Below are 22833 nucleotides of genomic sequence, written 5' to 3' on the forward strand. Positions count from 1 at the left end.
AGAGCATGATGGAAAATTATCTAAGAAAATAATATATATGTATGACTGAGTCACTTTTTTGTAGAGCAGAAACTGGCACAATATTGTAAATCAACTACACTTTAACAACAACAACAACAAAGAATCACATAAGAGAAAAGAAAAAAGAAAGAAACTAGTTCTCCTTATTTCCTGGTCTGGAGCTCCTTTAGCAACACCAAACTGATCCCCTCCAGGAACACAGCCCTTCTCATTCTTCAGTGCTGTTTCCTTCACCTTATCTCACTGAATTGGGTGCTACCAGTGCTCTAGCCATCATTTCTCAGCACTTGTTTCTCAGTTTCTGTTTTGCTTTTGGTGGCGCATCTCTGAGGATGATATACACTGGCCCTCAGGGATTTGCCCCTGGGACTGGGCCCCATCTAACCTCCCCCCAGCTCCCGCGCCCCGGGTGGCCTGCTCACTCATCCACCTCCTGTGGACTTCCTTCCTTCTTTCCCCCGTCCCAATTCTCATCACCTTCCCAGAGCTCCCTGGGTCACCTTCCAAATGAAATATTTGCAGTCAATGGTTCATCTTTTGGTCAGCTTCCAGGGGACTACAATCTAAGATACCCACATACAGGATGACTGTTTGTAGAGGGAAAAATGGAGGAATAACATAACAGAAAAAAAATCTGCACAAAACAAGACACGTTGCTTGCCAAGTATACAGGTACTATCTGGGCATCACAGAGAGCTCAATCAGAAAGTACAAGCTAGTCATCGGGAGTTACAAAGACTAGAAAACCTCAAGCTCAAGCACCCTGGCTTGTCTCTGGGTCAGACCTTCAGCCAATGGCAAAGTCACCATACTCTTCTATGGACAATCCCACAGCATAACACGGCCTCTCATACCCATAATTCTGCCAACCTATAAAAAAAGCCCATTTTCCTTCTCCCCTAAAAACCTTGCTCCCCACATGCTTTTTTTTTTTTTTTTTTTTTTGTCTTTTTTAGAGCTGCACCCATGGCATATGGAAGTTCCCAGGCTAGGGGTCCAATCAGAGCTACAGCTGCCAGTCTACACCACAGCCACAGCAATGCAAGATCCAAGCCACATCTGTGAACTACACCACAACTCACAGCAACACCAGATCCTTAACCCACTGAACAGGGCCAGGGATTGAACCCGGCTTCTCACAGATGCTAGTTGGGTTTGTTATCACAGAGCCATGCCGGGAACTCCTCCCCATGCATTCTTGGAGTATAAATCCCTAACCCTGGAAAATTCAGTCTTTCATTTGCGTTCCCCAACGCATGAGTGGGGAGGGTCATCTTTCAGACTGTTTATGGCTCAAGCTTGAGAGCCAGGAAAGCTCGTTCAACTCCAGGCTTCAATGTGACCACTAATAGGAGACAGGACTTCACTATTATGAGCTTCTGTTTTCTGTAAAATGGGATAGTAAGACCTGCCTCCAATAATGTTGTGATGATTAAATGAAATAGTGTCTGTAAGGCACATATGGACCTTTAGGAAGAGCTAAAGAAGCAGCAGCAGCTACAAAGCCAGGGCTGCATTGTCATGGGTGTTGCGATGTTGCTCTTATTTAACAGCCTCACTTGTCGTCACTGCCTGAGCCTTCCGAGACTCTTTCCCAGGGTACCACGTATTCTACAGTGAAGGATTTCAGAAGCAAGCCATCCTTCTCATTTACGAGGAAAGATTCACTTGAAGTTTATCTTTGAGCCACTGAGGGAAGAGGAAGTAGAGAGTTTGTTAGCGTACCATCTCTAAAAATAGAGACAGCAGGCTAACAAACCTGAAAGGAAGATGTCTCGGGAACAAAACCCAGGGCCACAGAAAACCCAAGAAAAAAAGATGCAGTGATAAAACTTAAAGCTTTCTTGCAAAAGTGATGCACAAGCCTCTGTTTCTTAATTTTTTTTTTTTTTTTTTTTTTTTTTTTTTTGTCTTTTGTTGTTGTTGTTGCTATTTCTTGGGCCGCTCCCGCGGCATATGGAGGTTCCCAGGCTAGGGGTTGAATCGGAGCTGTAGCCACCAGCCTACGCCAGAGCCACAGCAACGCGGGATCCGAGCCGTGTCTGCAACCTACACCACAGCTCACGGCAACGCCGGATCGTTAACCCACTGAGCAAGGGCAGGGACCGAACCCGCAACCTCATGGTTCCTAGTCGGATTCGTTAACCACTGCGCCACGACGGGAACTCCACAAGCCTCTGTTTCTAATTTAAGTTCCACTGTGGCTTGCAGGAGATCTTGAATAGATGATGTCATTTCTCCTTTGCTGTCTTTGTGATCAGGACAAGTCATACTTACACGGTAAATTCCACTGGCAAATGAACGGCATAGTATCTGTTTGAAAACATGACCATTATGGCACTGGAATCATTCCTTTTTGCCTTGAGGAAGTGTTATGGATAATCCTACAGAAGTCCATCTAATAGAAGGAGCATGTAGAGCAAAACAAACTCATAAGTAACTGCTGTCTGATGGTGGCTCACTGCTGTAGTGTACAGATTCTGAGATGTTTAGAAGCACAAACACACTGAGGTTTATTTCTTGTTCGTGTAACAGTTCTGAACAGATAAACAGGGTAGCAGGTATGTCCATCCCATGCAGTCATTTGGAAACCCAGGCTGGCAGAGGCCCTACCCTCATCAGCATGTGACCTCCACAGATGCCTGGGAGTTGGATCTGGCTGGCAGGGAAAGAACTTGGAGGAGTGTGTGTGAGAGGCTTATGGGCCAGAACTGTGATGGTGCTTATGGCTTCTTCCCACAGCCCATTGACTGGAACTCATTTTCATAGTTTTGTGGTACTTGAAGAGAAGAGGCTAGTATTGGCGTGCAGTCAACAGCCTCATTCACAGAAACCCAGATTCTGATTCCAGAGCCATAACTTTTTTTTGTTCTTTTTCTGGCCTCACCCAAGGCATATGGAAGTTTCCAGGTTAGAGGTTGAATCAGAGTTGCAGTTTCCAGCCTATGCCACAACAATCAGGATCCAAGCCACATCTGCTACCCACACCACAGCTCAGGGCAATGCCATAACCTTAACCCACTGAGCAGGGTCACGGATCAAACCTGCATCCTCATGGATACCAGTTGGGTTCATTACCGCTGAGCCACAGTGGGAACACCCAGAGTCATGACTTCTTGACCTAGGTAATAGCTAGCGATGAAAAAGTAATTTGACATCTCTAAGTCAAAATGAGGAAGCTGGGGGGGTGGGGTTTACACCACAGGTGCAGAAAAATTCTTCTCAAACTACACAGCAAGATTACAGGAAGGCCTCTCTTGCCTTTCGCACTGAGGTATATCCCAGTGTGGTTCCTCAGTGGTGGAGGCGGGGATGGGGGGGTTGCTGGTTCAGACTCTCTGGAGTTGGTCTTCCAGCACTGATGGGTGTGTGTGGCCTCACAGATCGCAGAGGTGCAAAGGACCTGGCAATAACAGATGCCTAAAGGCTGCTTCCAGCTCCAACACTCATGCATAAAGAAGCAATCCAGCAGTTTTTTCCCCACAAGATATCGGTTTTTATAGAAGGTAGGGGAAGATCTTGTCTGTGCTTATCCAGCCTGTTAAAGACTTTCTGGTTGCAGAACTGGATATCCAAAGCCAACATGCAATGCAAGCAGAACACTGAATGCAAGGAAAAAGGGAGAAAGAGCTCTGTCAACATTGTTTGAGATTCTGGATTTGAATGTGTCTGAAGGCAGCAAATATCCAAAATTCCCCAAATCACAAACTGATAACCTTTTTTTAATTGTGCTGTCTTGAACTGGATGTCTGCCCTTAGCAACCAAGAGCACTAATACAAGTTCTTTGGTTATTAGCAAACTTGGACTCACAAATGCACCACTGAACATCAAACCAATGTACTGGAAGGGTCTTAAGATAATACGCAGAGGTAAAGGAAGAACAAAACACCAGAGAAGCTTGGGAACAGCATCCTCAGATGCTCACTCCGTTTCTTTCTGAGATAGTTGCAAAATATGCCTTGGCTCCAGCTGCCTTCCATCTGAAAGAACTACTATTTGAGTCTCCAAATGCCTAGGAGAAAAAATTACGATTGACCCTACTTAGGTAACAAGTCCCCATCCTAAAATAAGCATTTCCCAACCTCAACACCATTGCCATTTGAGTCCAGAAAATTCTCTACTGTGGTGGGGCCTGTTCTGGGCATTGTAGGTGTGCAGCAACCTCCTGAACCCTACCCACTAAGTGCCAGTAGCACCTGCTCCAGATATTGCCAGTGACCCCTGTAGGGCAAAGTCACCCCTGGCTGAGCACCACTGCCTTAGACTTGGAGCAGCCAACAACCAACAGGGCCACTAGGAGATGTGAGGTAAACTGGGCCTCCATCCTAGTATGTGTCTGCTAAAAAGAATTTTCCACTAGAAACAGACTCACAGGAGTTCCTATTGTGGCCCAGCACCTTAAGAATTCAGCTAGTATCCATGAGGATGTGGATTTGATCCCTGGCCTCACTCAGTGGGTTAAGGATCTGGCAGAGGCTGCAGATGCGGCTCAGATGCCATGTTGCTGTGGCTGTGGTGTAGGCCGACAGCTGAAGCTCCGATTTGACCCCTAGCCTGGGAACTTCCATATGCTGTGGGTGTGGCTCTTAATAAAAAGGGAAAGAAACAGACTCACAGATGAGAGAACAGACTTGTGGTTGCCAAGGGAGAGGGCTTGGGGGAGGGACAGACTGGGAGACAAGGATGAGCAGATGTAAACTATTATATATAGACTGAGCAAACAACAAGGTCCTACTGTACAGCACAGAGAACTCTATTCAATATTCTGAAACAAACCATAGTGGAAAAGACTGTGAAAAATTATATATATATGTGTGTGTGTGTGTGTGTGTGTATAACTGAGTCACTTTGCTGTACAGCAGAAATTAACACAATGTTGTAAATCAACAATACTTCAATTTAAAAAAAAAAAGGATTTCTCTACTGAACTTCAAACTCTTTCTCTTAGATGCCTTGAGGTCACTCCATCTAAATATCATCAAACCCAAAGAAGAGCAGTATTTCATGGCTTGGATCTGGCGTTGCTGTGGCTCTGGCATGGGCTAGACAGCTGTAGCTCCAATTATACCCCTAGCCTGGGAACATCCATATGCCACGGGTGTGGCCCTAAAAAAAAAAAAAAAAAAAAAAAAAAAAAAAAAAAAAAAAAAAGCAAATAAACTTCTCATCCTCATGCATCTCTGGGACACCATCTCTGACCTTCTCAGAAAAAGTCATTTATTCCCTTCTCTGTGTTCTCAAGCATTCTTTGTTCCATCTACTGTAAGACTTTGTTAATAGAGTTGGAATGACCTGTTCCTCCATCTGTCTTCCCCACGAAGTAATAGCTTCTCCAGTCAGCAGTGACATCTGCCAGCACCTACTAGACTACTGGGCACCTAGCAGACATAGAGAAACGTTTTACTGAATGGGTTTGTCACCTGAAAGTTTAGGCTACTTTTTTTTTTTTTTTTTTTGTCTCTTTAGGGATGCACCCATGGCATATGGAGGTTGCCAGGCTAGGGGTCAAATTGGAGCTACAGCTGCTGGCCTAAGCCAAAGCCACTGCAATGCCAGATCTGAGCCACATCTACACCTACACCACAGCTCAGAGCAACACCAGGTACTTAACCCACTGAATGAGGCCAGGGATTGAACCTGTATCCTCATGGATACTAGTCAGATTCATTTCCACTGAGCCATGATGGGAACTCCAGTTTAGGCTATTCTTGCAAAGGCAGCATAAAATTGTTAAGCAGAAGGCTCTGGAATCAAAAAGGAGCCTGGTTCCTATACTGGCTTTTCCTACACCTGCTGTGTAATTCTGGACAAGTTTCCCTGTCTTTCTGTGTCAATTTCCTCTTCTGTCACATGGGGATAGACACAGCAAGTTCTGCATGAGACTGTTATGAAGAGTGTTAAAAAGGGTTAAATAAGGTCACCTCTCTTCCACACTTACCCCAGTGCCTTTGTATCCTGGAATGTGTGTTAGCTGCTATTATTCTCACAAATCACCATCATCATTATCCATTCATACTCTGCCAAAAGGCAATCAGGTCCTCTGTTAAAAAGCCATTGCTGGCTCTAAGTTGGAAGAGAGCCAGAAAAACTACCCAGATTTGAAGGGTTGTGCCCGGGGGACATTATCCAATACCAGCTGCATAGGTGATATTGTAATGAGGCTGAACATCAGTGGACGTCAGACCATTCTAAGGCTCAGGACAGCAGAGCATTCCTCAAAGCATAGTGCAGAGGACCATGAGGATGGGAAATCTGGCTTCCATCCCCCGACCCCTGGGCAAGTGTCTTCTAGGTCTCAGTTTCCTCATCTGTAATATGGGCACAAAATTATCACATACACCTCCCCAGACTATGGGGAACTATCCATGGGACATTTTATTGTCATATCACTTTACAAAGATTTAACACAATGCTAGTGCAGGGGCTGTGGTTTTTCAAAGTGAGTTGTAGCTGATCTTCACCAGCTGCTCAGCAAAATGATCTGGGCTGAGGTAACTCAACAACATGCAGGACCAGAGAGCTCAGAGAATCAGGATAGAAACTTGGTCCATCTCTCAAATCATTCAGTGCACATAAGGCCTCAAGGCTGATTGGATCCACATGAGTGCACACACACAAAAAACACCACCTTCCCTAAAGAATGGCATTTCAGAGCCAGGAAGGGGAAGCTTGTAACCCAAGGTCACAGGTAAGTAGTGAAGAAACCTATTAAGAACCCAAGCATAGAATGTCTAGACAGGAACATAGATACTGCGATTTTCACAGAATACAGATATTCCATAGTTAAGATCTGCAGTAAATATACAAATCATCCTGCAACATGTCAGTCACTTTATTAGGCACAATATATACTCTATTTTTTAAATTAAAGTATAGTTGATTTACAATGTTGTGTCAATTTCTGATGTACAGCAAAGCCACCCAGTCATACATATATATACATTATTTTTCTCATATTACCTTCCATCATGTTCTATCTAACAGATTGGATATAGTTCCCTGTGCTATAAAGTATGATCTCATTGCCTATCCATTCTAAACATAATAGTTTGCATCTACTAACCCCAAACTCCCAGTCAATCCCACTACCTGCCCTCCCAACCCCTGCCTTGGCAACCGCAAGACAGTTCTCTATGCTTGTAAGTCTGTTTCTGTTTTGTGAAAAGGCTTATTTGGGCACATACTCTACTCTTAACCTTTGCTCAAATTCTAAAATGGTAGGTATAGGAAGTCCCATTGTGTAGGGTAATTGAAGCCCAGAGAGGTTCAGTAACTTGGCCTGGGTCACACAGCTTGTACAAGGTAGGATAAAATGGGAATCAGTGCCTTACCCCCAAAGCTTGAATTCTTTCCACCCTGTGACATCCTGCCTCATGTTCAATAGATACAACCTCCTTGAAACATGAATTGCTTTAGTCACTTTCTCCTGAGCTTGGCTAATTTAAATTTTGCAGCTAACAACAGCTGCTCAAATGTGATTCAAAGAGCTCCAGGGCCCCTCTCAAGTTGAAAACCTCTGAGAGATTAGGGAGAGGGAACAAATGCAGCTTGTGTCCAAAAAAAAGAGGTAATTCAGATTAAGTGAGGCTGGAATCAGGCTAGTCTGCAGGCTACTTTCCCAGTCAGAGCCAGGGGAGGTCAAGGTCGACAGGAAATCCCAAATGAGAAACTGAAGTGCTCAGCTGCACACCAAGAGGGCTGCCAAGAAATTAATTCATTAAAGAACAGGCTCCAGTGCCTTGAAAAGCACACAGCTTTTGATAAGGGCAGAAAGGCAAGCCCACAGCCAAGAGAACCTCCTTGCAAGGAGCAAGTGGCTGCCTCCGTTTTGCAACCTTGGTGGCATCCAGCTGGGGGCTCCCTCTGACAACTGGCTCTCCCAGTTAAGACAATTTCCATGGTTACAGTGGCTATTTATTCATCATTAGAAATGGTGTGTGTGGAGTTCCCATCATGGCGCAGTGGTTAACGAATCCGACTAGGAACCATGAGGTTGCGGGTTCGGTCCCTGCCCTTGCTCAGTGGGTTAACGATCCGGTGTTGCCGTGAGCTGTGGTGCAGGTCGCAGATGCAGCTCGGATCCCGCGTTGCTGTGGCTCTGGTGTAGGCTGGTGGCTATGGCTCCGATTAGACCCCTAGCCTGGGAAATTTCCATGTGCCGCGGGTGCAGCCCAAGAAATAGCAAAAAAAAAAAAAGAAATGGTGTGTGTGTGTGGACTAGGAGAGCACAGGTGGGATGGGAGTAAATCTAGAGAAATGGGCCAAGCCCAAAGTAAAAACATCCAATGTTAAAAATATAGAAAAGTCTTTGAAAAATAAAACTTGAAGCCATGTTAAGGTCAAGAAGAGAAAATAAATGACCTTTTTCTTTTTTTAAGCCCATCACTTTTGCAAGAACAAAGGATATTCACTAGTCTATGTTCATAAAAAAAAAAGGGCAGGAATTCATGCTATCTTTAAATGAGGATAATCATTTCAAGTCTTCCTCTGTTACTGCCAAGTTGGTGCTGAAAGAGACTGGAAATTTGTCTGGAAGGGAAAAGCTTCAGAGAAAGTGAGGTTAAGCAAGCAATTAATGCAATATTGACAGTGGGCTTTGCTGATAGACTGCTCTGGCTCCTGGCATCCTGGCATCTCCACCTCACTTGCATGAGCAATTTTTGGATTAGGAAGAGAAGGTGCAAGAAACAACCATTTGTCAAGGGGTCAGAGGATCTGGGTTTTAATGGATTGAGAATTTCTCCAGGGGAGGGACTTGCAATAGGGCATGGGGAGAGTGTAGATAACTGGAAAGTAAAAGTGGGAAACATTATCTTTTTTTTTTTTCTTTTCTTTTTATAGCCACACCTGCAGTATATGGAAGCTCCTGGGCTAGGGGTCAAACTGGAGCTGCGGCTGAGGCCTACGCCACAGCCACCAAAACACCAGATCTAGGCCACATCTGCAAACTACACCACAGCTTGTGGCAACACTGGATACTTAACCCACTGAGCGAAGTCAGGGATCAAACCCTCATCCTCACGAAGACTATGTCTGCTTCTTAACCCACTGAGCCACAATGGGAACTCTGATAAAAGTTCCCTTTTATATTAAAGCTGCATTTTCATAAGCAGCATAAAGCTCTTCTTTGGATTGTATGTATCTGTGCAGGGCCTTAAAGGGACTGATGGACACATGGGCATCTTTGTTTCTTACTAGTTATGTGTGATGTTGGGCAAGTTACTCAACCTCTCCAAACCTCAGAGATCCATCTACACTCACTGAAGGCTCACTGTGTGCCAGGCATTGCCCCCAAACACTACAACCAGATGAAGCTCCCACCCTCAGGGAGCTTACATTCCAGTGGGGATGAGAGACACAAAATATCAGTGGATACTTACACTCTAGGTGGTGTCAAGGTGAATAAGAGAACAAAGAGTGAGTGGGGTCAGAAGTGGGGGAAAACTGTTTTGGAAAGAGGGCATCTACATTTTCTTCCGGGAGGAAAATAATGGGGCAGAGAACTGAGCAGGGCCGGGTTTTTACCCTTGGCCCTGATGACATTTGTGGCAGGTAACTCCAGGTCATGGGGGCTTCTACCTACTAAACGCCAGTAGAACACTCCTAGTTGTGACATCATTTATGTCTCCAGATGTCTGCCAGATATTCTCTGTGGGCAAAACTATACCAGTTGAGAAAGACTGGCAAAAAGTTAGGGAGAGAGTGAAGTGGTTGTTCAAGGGCAGAGACTTCCAGGCAGAGGAAGGGCAAGTGCAAAGACACCTTAGAGGGTAGGAAGAAGCTAGTGGTTTGGAGGAACAGGCAAAAGTCTGAATGTCTATGGCACTGATGTCAGGGAAGAATAAACTGCTTGACAGTGAAGTCAGAGCAGCAGTGAGGGGGCGAGTTCATGCAGGGCCTCAGAGTGGGTGGTGAGAGGTTTGGGATGGGAGTGGCAAGAGAAGTTATTGTAAGATTTGGACAAGAAAAGGATTTGACTGCATTTTCATCTTGAAGAGATCACTCTGGCTGACATGGGGAGGACTGACCCTCGGGGCTAGAACAGAAGCAATGGACCACTTTTGGAGGCTCACTTGAGCATCTGAGGAGAGACACTGGTATGGAGACTGTGGTGATAGCAATGGAGATAGGAAGATGTCATCAGAGGGTTCTATTTAAATGGAAGAACTGCCTGAAATGGGTGATGTCTTGGATGGGAGAAATGAAGAGGAGAGAAGCCAGAGAAATTCTTAGTTTGGCGGGTGAAGAGCTGGGTAGGGCTGCTGCCATTACACTGGGCTTGGCAAAACTGGTCAAGAGCATATTTGGGTGCTCCTATTGGCAGAGCCAATAGCACCAATTGGATGTGTTCCCTTGGATCTGCTTCTCTAGCATCTCAGGTGGGGGTTCTGCCCAATGCTTAGCACATAACAAGAGTTCAATGAATGGGGGAAGAAAGAGAGGAGGGAAGCAGACAGTCCTGGACATGTACAGCATAGAATTATTTACTTTAGGAAGGTTTATCAACTGTCCTTAAAATTATACATTTCCCTCACATATTACAGTTCAGACAAATTTGGGAAAAGGATTTCATCCATCACGTACCTCTACCTTTTGTTCCCAGTATTTTCATGCTAAAATAGAAGGACTTATTGGAGTAGCTGGGATCTGTCAGCCATGAGAAGCTGGGTTAATCTTCATGACTGTCCCTCCATTTATTGATTAGACAGTAAATCAGTGGCATAGTTAATTGGAACCAATCTCCTTCCAACATCTTTCTCTAAGGTTTCTTACATTCAAGGAAAAAAAAAAGTTGCACTCCAGAGGGACAGATTATAGACTTGGAGATGTTAACTACAGAGAAAAGTGACTTTCAAGGAGTTTAAGGGTGATATTTCTATTTAGAACAAGCTAGACTTTCTGTTGTTGAGTAGAGAAACTGTTACTGGTCATTAATTAAACACACCCCTGCTGTGTTTCCCCATAGGAGCATGATGCATGTGTCCATGTGAAAAGCATCTGTGGGTGGCTGCCATTTGGAGCATCTATGTCTGCAAAGTCAAGTTTTTTCTTCTTATTTGTACTCATGGTTTCCTCTGCCCTTGCAATCATAACCCATATGGCATATCTCTTTCTATTAGTAGGACCTGGAACCTTAGTCTTAGATTCTCTGGATTAAAGATGAGCACATTTTTTTCTCTAAAGGGCAGAAAATATGGATTTTAGACTTTTCAGACTGTAGAATGTCTTTCAAAATTATCCAACACCTTGTGGTTGCCAAAGGGTTAGAGGAAGGAGTGCGATGGATGGGGAGTTTGGGGTTGGTAGATGCAAAATATTCCATTTAGGAGGGATAAGCAGTGAGGTCCTGCTGTATAGCACAAGGAACTATATCCAGTCTCTGGGGATAAAACATGGTGGAAGATAATACCAGAAAAAGAATGTGTATAGATGTATGACTGAGTCACTTTGCTGTACAGCAGAAATTGACAAAACATTATAAATCAACTACACTTTAATTTTAAAATTTAAAAAAATCTATGCTGCTATGGAGACAAAAAAGCAACCATGGATAACATGTAAACAAATATATGACTATATCCTAATGAAACTTCACAAAAACTGGCCACAGGTACAATTTGGCCAATAGACTCCCATGTTCACAGCTCTACACCATAGGATGAATCTCTTTCAAATGACACCCAATCGGAGTTCCCGTCGTGGCGCAGTGGTTAACGAATCCGACTAGGAACCATGAGGTTGAGGGTTCGGTCCCTGCCCCTTGCTCAGTGGGTTAACGATCCAGCGTTGCCGTGAGCTGTGGTGTAGGCTGCAGACGCGGCTCGGATCCCGCATTGCTGTGGCTCTGGTGTAGGCCGGTTGCTACAGCTCCAATTCAACTCCTAGCCTGGGAACCTCCATATGCCGCGGGAGTGGCCCAAGAAATAGCAACAACAACAAAAAGACAAAAAAAAAAAAAAAAAGACAAATGACACCCAATCATTTGTAGACTGACTTTCACATATACAAAAACCCCACATTAAGACAATCATTTAGAGCACAGCCTCCAAATCTGTTGAAAGTCAGTAATAATACATAGGAACAGAATTATACTTTTTCTTTTAAGTTTTGTGTTAGAAACCTAAGCATTTCTAACCCAATAGAAGAAAGACTTGGTAGCCTATCAGCTCTATCCTTCTATTAACTACAATGAGGCTATATGACTAATCACTCCAAAACTTAGTAACTTCAAACAACATCTATCATTCCTCCATCATCCAGTGTTCCTCTGGATGCTTCTGCTAACATGTGCCTGGCTTGCTGATCTGAGCTGGACTGGCATATGTGTCTGCCTTTAGCTGGTGGGTTGGCTGGAGATGGTTGGCCTTGGATAACCTTGACTAGGCTAACTTAGTTCTTCTCCACATGGTCTTCATCCTCCAGAACACTAGCCAGAGCTGGTTCTCATGGCTTGGCTATAGTCCACGTATGAGCATGACCAGTTATGCAAGAGAAGAGTCAAGAGTTCAAGGCCTCTTAAGACCTAGGCTCCAAACTGTCCTACATCATTTCTACTAATTTCTTTTGGCTAAAGCAAGCCACAGGGCTGGCTCAGAATCATATAGACATGCAACTACAAAGTTTCAGGGCAAAAGGAAAGAAACCAGAAGGACCATGAATTGGGGTCAGCAACGCAGCTGGCCACTCCAAAACCAGCTTCTTACTGACCTGCATTCTCTGGATTACAACACCTCACATTATCACTTAAGCAGGAAAGAGTGAGAGAAATCACCTGACTCTGAGTCTTTGAAAATTTATATTCCAATAAGTCAATTTTTTTAAATAGCTGAATAACAGCATTGCTTATTTTCCTCTACTTAATCATGTTTAAGAGAAGTATTTTTTATTTTCGTCTTTTTCTTTTTTTTGTCTTTCTAGGGCCACAACCTCAGTATATGGAAGTTCCCAGGCTAGGGGTTGAATTGGAGCTACAGCTGCTGGCCTATGCCACAGCCATAGCAATGCCGGATCTGAGCTGTGTCTGTGAACTATACCACAGTTCACGGCAATGCGGGATGCTTAACCCACTGAGCAGAGCCAGGGATCGAACACGCATCCTCATGGATGCTAGTTGGATTCATTAACCGCTGAGCCAGGACAGGAACTCCAAGAGAAGTATTTTTTAGTTGAAGCATGGTTGTCTAAAGATATACTTTCTCCCGAAAGTTAATAATTAGCAGAGACTGTAAGTCTTAAGAAGTAAAACAGCACCAAAATATCCTGGTTAGAGGGGCAAATGGAAGAAAAAAAAATCCAAAAACATGTCTGGAAACAAAACCACAGAAAGCTGTGCTCCCCACCTTCAGGTAGATGGTCCTCCTGTAGGCACAGGATACTTTGTATTTCTCCCCCTGAATGATTTGGACCTAAGTCTTCCACCAGGAAAGCACATCAAAGACCTTTCACTTCTTTTGTAGCAAGCTCCATGGAAACTGCATTCATTTGAAGCCCATAGTTGCAAGTAACAGAAACCAACCTGAGCTGGCTAAAGCATTTTTTAAAAATGGCTTGTAAGGATAAAGGTTGTCTCTCAGAACCCATGGGGAGAGATGCAACTGTGCTTTAAGAAGAGGCTAGAAAATAGCCAGGAAACAAGATAGTCCTCTATTTCTCTCATCTCAGTCAACTTTATTTTCCTCTCTGCAGACTAGCTTTTTCTGTTACTTAGCCCACATGGTAGAAAATACGATGTGGAAAAATGGCTCTCCCATTTTCCCTATGGTTTCTTTATTTCTTCTCAGAATGAAACAAGGATGCCTAAATTCGTATGGCTGAGAAGGTGGGTTTTATTGATCCAGCTTGTGTCAGAGGGCCATGCTTGTCCAGTCACCCGTGACTAGGGTTAGAGGCTATAACCACAGTTCTTGGGGCCCCTTGTTTTTTTGAAAGCGAAGGAGGCATTTAAGAGGTTGATGAGAGTTGCAGAGGCATACCCCCAAAGTGCTTATGACAGCAGTTCTCCACACTTTAGGAACGAGTATCATTAAGAAGGAAAAGAAGTCAGTCTGGCTATCTCATGAAAAGGTATTCATTCATTGAATCTTCGACAATTTGTGTTCCAAAATATCATATTTTTAGAAAAGCTAAAAGATAACATTGTTTATTTTCCTCTATTTAACTTTGCTTAAGAGAAATGTTTTTATAGTTTTAATTTTTCTATTATAGTTCATTTACAGATGTTCTGTCAACTTTCTACTGTACAGCAAAGTGACCCAGTCACACACACACACATTATTTTTCTCACATTATCCTCCAACATGCTCCATCACAAGTGACTAGATACAGTGCTATACAGCAGATCTCATTGCTTATCCATTCCAAGTGCAATAGTTTCCATCTATTAACCCGAGACTCCTAGTCAATCCCACTCCCTCCCTCTCCCCCTTGGCAACCACAAGTCTGTTCTCCAAGCCCATGAGTTTCTTTTCTGTGGAAGTTTTATTAGTGCCATATATTAGATTCCAGATATAAGTGATACCATATGACATTTGTCTTTCTCTTTCTGACTGTGAGAGAAACTAGAAAATATGAGAGTCTCTAGTTCTATCCATGTTGCTGCAAATGGTATTATTTCATTCTTTTTAATGGTTGGGTAGTATTCCATTGTGTATACATAACACATATTTTTAATACAATCATCTGTCGATGGACATTTAGGTTGTTTTCATTTCCATGTCTTGGCTATTGTGAATAGTTCTGCAGTGAACACCTGGATGCATGTGTCTTTTTCAAGGAAAGATTTGTCAGGATATATGCCCAAGAGTTGGATTGCTGGGTCATATGGTAGTTCTATATTTAGTTTTCTGAGGCACCTCCATACTGTTTTCCATAATGGTTGGACCAATTTACATTCCCATCAACAGCGTAGGAGGGTTCCCTTTTCTCCACACCCTCTCCAGCAGTTGTTTTTTTGTGGACTTACTAATGATGGCCATTCTGACTGGGGTGAGGGTATCTCATGGTAGTTTTGATTTGCATTTCTCTAATTATCAATGATGTTGAGCATTTATATGAAACCATAAAAGACCCAGAATTGCCAAAGCTATCCTGAGGAACAAAAACCAAGCAGGAGGCATAACTCTCCCAAACTTCAGGCAATATTACAAAGCCACAGTCATCAAGATAGTGTGGTACTGGTACTAAAACAGACACATAGACCAATGGAACAGAATAGAGAACTCAGGAATAAGCCCAGACACATATGGTCAATTAATCTTCGACAAAGGAGGCAAGAATATAAAATGGAGAAAAGACAGTCTCTTTAGCAAGTGGTGCTGGGAAGACTGGACAGCTGCATGTAAATCAATGAAGTTGGAACACACCTTCACACCATGCACAAAAATAAACTCAAAATGACTTAAAGACTTAAATGTAATACAAGACACCATCAAATTCCTAGAAGAGAACATAGGCAAAACATTCTCTGACATCAACCTTACAAATGTTTTCTTAGGTCAGTCCCCCAAGGCAACAGAAATAAAAGCAAAAATAAACCAGTTGGTCCTAATCAAACTGACAAGCTTTTGAACAACAAAGGAAACCATAAAAAAAAAGAAAAGAAAAGACAGGCTACAGAATGGGATAAAAACAGTTTGCATCAAATGATGCAACTAACAAGGGCTTAATCTCTAAAATACAAACAACTTCTACAACTCAACAGTAAAAAACCCAACAACCCAGCTGAAAAGTGAGCAAAAGATCTGAACAGATATTTCTCCAAAGAAGATATAAAGATGGCCACCAAGTACATGAAAAGTATTTTATTTATTTTATTTTATGCCATGCTCACAGCATATGAAGTTCCCTGGCCAGGGATTGAACCTTCACCACAGCAGTGACCAGAGTTCCAGCAGAAACAATGCCAGATCCTTAACCCACTGAGCCACCAGAAACTCCAAGAGAAGTCTTTTAGTCTTAATTTGGAGGTCTCCAGCAACAGACCCTGAATCAAGGATTCAAGAACAAAGAGCTTATTAAGGAGTTGATCCCAAGAAAAACCAGTACAGAAGTGAGACAACCAAACAGAGACCAGAAGGAACTAATGAATGGTGAATTAAGAAGCAAATTACGGAGTTCTCGTCATGGCGCAGCGGTTAACGAATCCGACTAGGAACCATGAGGTTGTAGGTTCGGTCCCTGCCCTTGTTCAGTGGGTTAACGATCTGACGTTGCCGTGAGCTGTGGTGTAGGTTGCAGACGAGGCTCGGATCCTGCGTTGCTGTGGCCCTGGCGTAGGCCAGTCGCTACAGCTCCGATTCGACCCCTAGCCTTGGAACTTCCATATGCCGTGGGAGCGGCCCAAAGAAATAGCAAAAAGACCAAAAAAAAAAAAAAAAAAAAAAAAAGAAGCAAATTACCACTGTGGGCAACTGATGCTTAAGCCTGCAGGAGAACTCTGAGAAACAGTGGTGTCATACACTCAAGGCTTGTCAAGCATTGGTTAAAGGCTGCTGGGATTGGGATATTTAATCCCTGGCCCTGACAGGCTGTTGCTTACATGGTAAGAATGGTTCTACTGACCAGAGACAGCTCAGGGGCTTCAAAATTCAGGTTCTGACCAATGGAAGTCCAGCTGATATGCACTACCCATAACCAGCAAGGGGAGTCATTGTGATGAAATAGGGAGGGGTCACCCAGGCAGATAATGACAAGATCTGATCTGCTTCTTAAAAAGTTCACACTAGATGGGGGCATCTGAGACCAATTAGTAAGTTATGTTAGTCCAGCTTAACATGCTAGTATCTGCAAAAAACATTAAAGGTGAGGCTGGGGAGCAGTGGTTGAACACTTTTAAGAGTTACAAGAAAGAACCCATAGGAACTACTGGTGGATTAGAGCATGACAAGGATGAGCTCAAGGCGAGTTTGTTGTTTGTTAGTTTTTATTCCAGGAAGGAAGGAATTCCAGGCCAAACAGCTGTCAAGGTGTAAGTAATTGCCAGGCATCAAAGACTGGATGTCTGGGGTCTTGGGTGGCATGGGGGTGAGGGAGCTGGTGGAAATTTTGTTAGGGGTCTGGTTCCAAAGGGCACAAGTTGCTTTGTCTTCAGCAGTGAGTGGCCTTGGGAAGCTTTACAGGGAAGAGCGACACGATCAGATCTATGTTTTACAAACTTATTTTGGCAAATCAAGAAAATCAAATCTGAGGAAAGAGTATAGATGCAAAGGGGTCCAGTTACAAAACTGACAATAATCCTGAGATAACAAGAGAAGGTGGGCCATCTTGAGGCAGACGCACTGGCAAAAAAAATGAGAAGGAGAGATTTAAGAAGCACTACAAGACTGCATAGGAAGAGTCAAAGGAGCTAGAGATCTGGTGTGGGTTTAGAACACCTGGATCAAAGAAGGCTCTGAGGTTTACTAGAGGTTGATAGGGAGGTTGACGAAGACCTTCCCTGAGCTGGAGGAATTCAAAGAGAGATCATTTTTTCTTGGGTGGGTTTCCAGAAAAAAATTCAGAAAACCCAGTTCCATATGAATTTCAGATAATCAATGAATAAATTTTCTAGGATAAATATGTCCCATGCAACGCTTGGAACATACTTATACTCAGTTATTATTTATCTGAAATACACATGTAGTGAAGACTTCTGAATTTTTCTTATTAAAATATGGCACCGTTTTCTTTGAATGTGCTGATTTTGAGGTACCTGTGAGACCCAGGGAGCAGGTGGAGACATAGGTCTCATATTGAGGGGACAGGTCATGGCTAGATGTACATACCTGAGAACCACTTATGGAGGATGATCCACACTTCTGCTTCTCACACTTGGCTGCACTTGGAAATCAGAAATTCTGTTTTAATTAGTCTACAGGGCAATCCAGGTACTGGGATATTTCCAAGCTCCCTCAGGTGATTCTAATAGGCAGCAAAGTCTAGGAAGCACTAATTGTGGACATAGCTGGAATCACAAAGGAGAAAATAATGCCCAAGATGGTTCTCTGGGGCCCATCAGTGTCTAAAAGGAGCAAATTGACAACACAGAGGGGTGGACAAGATAGGTCAGTGGGAGAAGAAGGAAATAGCTAAGTGGAGAGTCAAGGAGGGAGTGGTTAGCTGTGTTCAGTGCTGCAAAAAGGAAGAGAGGGAAAGCAGAGAAGTGGCATTGAACTTGTCTCCTAGGACTTGCCCATCAGCTTTTATGGGCTCCGGATCACAAGGGGTCAGTGTGGAAAGCCCAATTGCAGGGGCAGAGGAGTGGCTAAGAGATGAGCAGGTAAACTCACCAACATTTGTTGGCATTTGTAGACAAATACTTCATCGCTTTTTATCTGAATAACAGAGAAAATGCCACTTTTCCTACCAGACTTTCAGAGGGACAAAACTAGACTGAAAAAAAAAAAAACTGAAATGAAATTTCTGTTGTGTAAGGTTCTAGAAAGACTACATGTCTGACTTTGAAACAGTCTCACCATCATCGCTTCCTAGTGTTGTGATCATGGTCATGAGAGCAGCCTCTCTGGGCCTCAGTTATGCCATCTGTAAGCTGGGGACCATCATACACATTTCAAAAGGTGTTGTGAGGATTAGAGGAAGTATGCATCCCCAGGACAGGACCTGGCATATTTTGACTTCAATATTTTCACAAAATGCAAAAGGTTACACAGAGAGAATATGACAACGACAATGGTCATGGCTATAAGGGGAGAAGGAAGCAAACACAAAAAAGGGTTCAAAGATAGAGTCTACAGAGAAAATAAAGATTCCTGTTTATAGGTTATGCTTTACTTGAGAGATTTTTAGCAGAGTCTCATTATCATACTTTCCTTTTTATGGGGGGAGGAGGGGATACAGATTGAATGGATAAATATGAATGAGAGAACACAAACCATCTCCCTAATTTACTTATTGGTGTCTCAGAAGTACTACCTTGAAGTCTCCCATCACTACTAAGGGATTTTGATTTCCCTCTGGGTTTTTTTTTTTTTTTTTTCCACTTCATCTCGCCACTAAAAGAGAATCTGAAAATAGCCATCACAAATGAGGTTTGCATTTTTCTGCTGCGGGTCACTACTGCTTATTCCAATATCCTTCCTCACAGCAAACTAACTGCTCAGGCAAGCGAGAAGGCAGACTGGATCAAAGCTGCTTGTAATGGCTAAAAAGTGCCTAATTTGCCTAATTATAAAAGAACTCAAAGCAGGTTTTTTATCTTTAAAGCACCTTACTGAAGTTAACTAATAAATCCCCATAACACCTTCAGATGCACATATTATTATTTAACTCAAGATGACACTTCAGTTGGTGGCTGAAATTTAAATTAAGGTTCCTTGATTGTGAGAAGCAATCTTGAGTATGTAACCAAATTTAGCAGGACAATAGATTTTGCAAACTTCTTCCCAAGAAACCTATGTGTTATAACAAATAAATTAAATAGACTGCATCAGTAGCCATCTGGAAAAAAAAAATGCATAAGCAAAAGGAATTTGTTTACTGAGATGTCCATTTCAAAGACATTCAGATTGGCAATCTAGGAGGCTAACCTAAAAATTATGTCTTCCATGAAGTTAAGATGTCAATATTATTTAAAATTATTGCCCCAAATCCTACCAAACATACAAAGAAGAACTTATACCTATCCTTCTCGAAGACTCCCAAAATATTGAAGAGGAGGGAACACTCTCAAACTTACTCTATGAAGCTACCATGATCCTGATACCGAACCAGACAAAGATACAACCAAAAAAGAAAACTACAGGCCAACAACTTTGATAAATATACATGTAAAAATACTCAACAAAATATTAGCAAATCATATCCAACAACACATAAAAATGATCATAAGCCATGATCAAGTAGGATTCATACCAGGGTTACAAGGATGGCTCAACATACGCAAATAAACCAATATGATGTACCATATCAACAAAAGAAAACATAGTATTGGAAGTCTTCGTCATTGCAATCAAATAAGAAAAAAAAAATATCCAAATTGCCAAGTTGGAAGGGAAGAGGTAAAATTGTCATTATATGGAGATACAATACTTTACATAGAAAGCCCTAAAGGCTTCACACAAAAACTATTAGAATTGATAAAAACAAATTCACCAAGGTAGCAGGATCCAAGATTAATATACAGAAATCTGTTGCATTTCTTTATACTAGCAATGAAATATCAGAAAGTTAAAAAAAATCCATTTTAAAATTGAATAAAAAAAAACCCATACAGGAGTTCCTGTTGTGGCTCAGTGGCAATGAACCTGACTAGTATCCATGAGGACTTGGGTTCAATCCCTGGCCTCGCTCAGTGGGTTGAGGATCTGGCATTGCTGTGAGCTGTGGTGGAGGTCGCAGACAATGTTTGGATCTGGTGTTGCTGTGGCAGGGGCATAGCCCAACAGCTGCAGCTCCAATTTCACCTCTAGCCTGGGAATGTCCATATGCCCTAAGTGACCTAATAGACAAAACAAAAACAAAAAAAAAATACAAAACCTAGGAATAAACCTAACAACAGAGGTGAAAGATTTACATGCTGAGAACTCTAAATCACTATAAAGGAAAGTGAAGATGATTTAAGGAAATGGAAAGATATCTCACGCTCTTGGATTGGAAGAATTATTATTGTTAAAATGGCCATACTACCCAAAGAAACCTACATATTTAATGTAATCCTTATCAAATTACCAGTGACATTTTTCACAAAACAAGAACAAATAATTCTAAAATTCATATGGAACTACAAAAGACCTAGAAATGCAGAAAAGTATTCCTGAGGGAAAAGCTGGAGATAGATATAAACTTTCCAGACTTTAGACAATACTGCAAAGCTACAGTAATCAAAACAGTGTGGCATGGACACTTCAACAGACGTTGTTGGAGATCAATAAGTGATCTACAACAGATCAATGGAGAATAAAGATCCCAGAGAGAAACTTATATACCTACAGTCAATTAATCTTTGATAAAGAAGGCAAGAACATACAATGAAGAAAAGGCAGTCACTTTAGCAAGTCATGCTGGGAAAGCTGGATAGCCTCATGTAAACCAACTACATTAAAACACTCCTTCACACCATATACAAAAATAAACTCAAAATAGCTTAAAGACTTAAAAAGAAGACATGATACCATAAAACTTCTAGAAGAGATAATAGGTAAAACATTCCCTGACATAAATCATAGCAATAGTTTCTTAAGTCAGTCTCCCAAGGCAGAAGAAAGAAAAGCAAAAGCAAACAAATGTGACCTAATATAATTTATAAGCTTTTTCACAGCAAAGGAAACCATAAACAAAATGAAAAGATAACCTGCAGACTGGGAAAAAATATTTGCAAGTGATTCAACAAATAAGGGCTTAATTTCCAAAATACACAGACAGCTCATACAATTCAGTATCAAAAATACCCCAAACAATCGAATCAAAAACTGGGCAGAAGATCAAAAGAGACATTTTTCCAAAGAGGACATACAAATGGCCAATAGGCATGTAAAAAGATGCTGAACATCACTAATTATTAGAGAAATACAAATCAAAATTACAATGAGGTATCACCTCACACTGGTCAGAATGACCATCATCAAAAGTCTATAAATAATAAATGCTGGAGTGGATGTGGAGAAAAGGGACCCTACCTCCACAGTTGGTGGGAATGTAAATTGGTGCAGCCACTATGAAAACAGTATGGAAGTTCCTATAAAAAACTAAAAATAGAGTTGTCATATAATCCAGCAACCCCATCCTACACATATATCCAGAAAAGAGAAATACTCTATTGTGAAAAGATGTATGTACCCCAATATTCATAGCAGCACTATTCACAATAGCCAATACATGGGAGCAAGTGTCCTTCAACAGAGGAATAAAGAAGATGTGTTACATGTATACGACGGAATATTACTCAGCCATTAAAAAAGAATGAGCTAATGCCATTTGCAGCAACATAGATGGACCTAGAGATTATCATACTAAGTGAAGCAAGTCAGATAAAGACAAATACCATATGATATCATTTGTTTGTGGAACCTAAAAATTAGCACAAATGAACATATTTACAAAACAGAAACAGACACACAGGTATAAAAAACAAAGTTATCATTACTGAAGAAGGAGGGAGGAAGGGATAAATCAGTGTGTCTAATATATACGCACTACTATATATAAAATAAACAACAAGGATTTACTGTATAGAACAGGGAACTATATTTATTATCTTGCAATAATCTATAGTGAAAAAGAATATATATATATATGTATGTATAACTGAACCACTTTGCTGTATACATGAAATTAATACATTATAAACCAACTATACTTCAATGAAAAATAAATAAGTAAAATTATTTCCCCATCTGCAAGTCCCCAGCAAATCTCTATCATTCGACTTAGAGCTGTTTTTCTCAACCTTGGCACTACTGATATTTTGGGCTAGATAACTCATTGTTGCTGTCATGTGAATTGGAGAATGGTCAGCAGTCTCTGGCCTCTACCCATTAAATGCCAGTAGCACAGTACCCCTCCCCTTCCTCTAGTTATGACAATCAAAGTGTCTCTAGACACAAACTGTGCCCTGCCGTTGCGGCAGGGGTTGTGGCGGAAGCAAAATTGAGAATCACGACTAAGATAAGAGGTCAAAGCATTTCTCTCTAGTTTTGTTCACATCGAGAGGACTCTTGTAGACTTACCAGAAAAAATAATTTTTATTTATTGTCTCTGGATCATTATTAGTCTTTGATCTAAAGGAACAAAGAATTCTAGATTTTCCTATGGCATCGAGGGGTTTGGATGTACATGCACACAGAGGGCTCCTAAAAGAGGCACAGAATGTGAATGTG

The sequence above is a fragment of the Sus scrofa genome, chromosome 13 (genome assembly GCF_054392235.1).
Source record: "Sus scrofa isolate SSC_HxYL_T2T_F1_AM1 chromosome 13, Sscrofa_HxYL_maternal_Yorkshire_Landrace_v2.0, whole genome shotgun sequence".
In the NCBI taxonomy this organism is placed as follows: Eukaryota; Metazoa; Chordata; class Mammalia; order Artiodactyla; family Suidae; genus Sus; species Sus scrofa.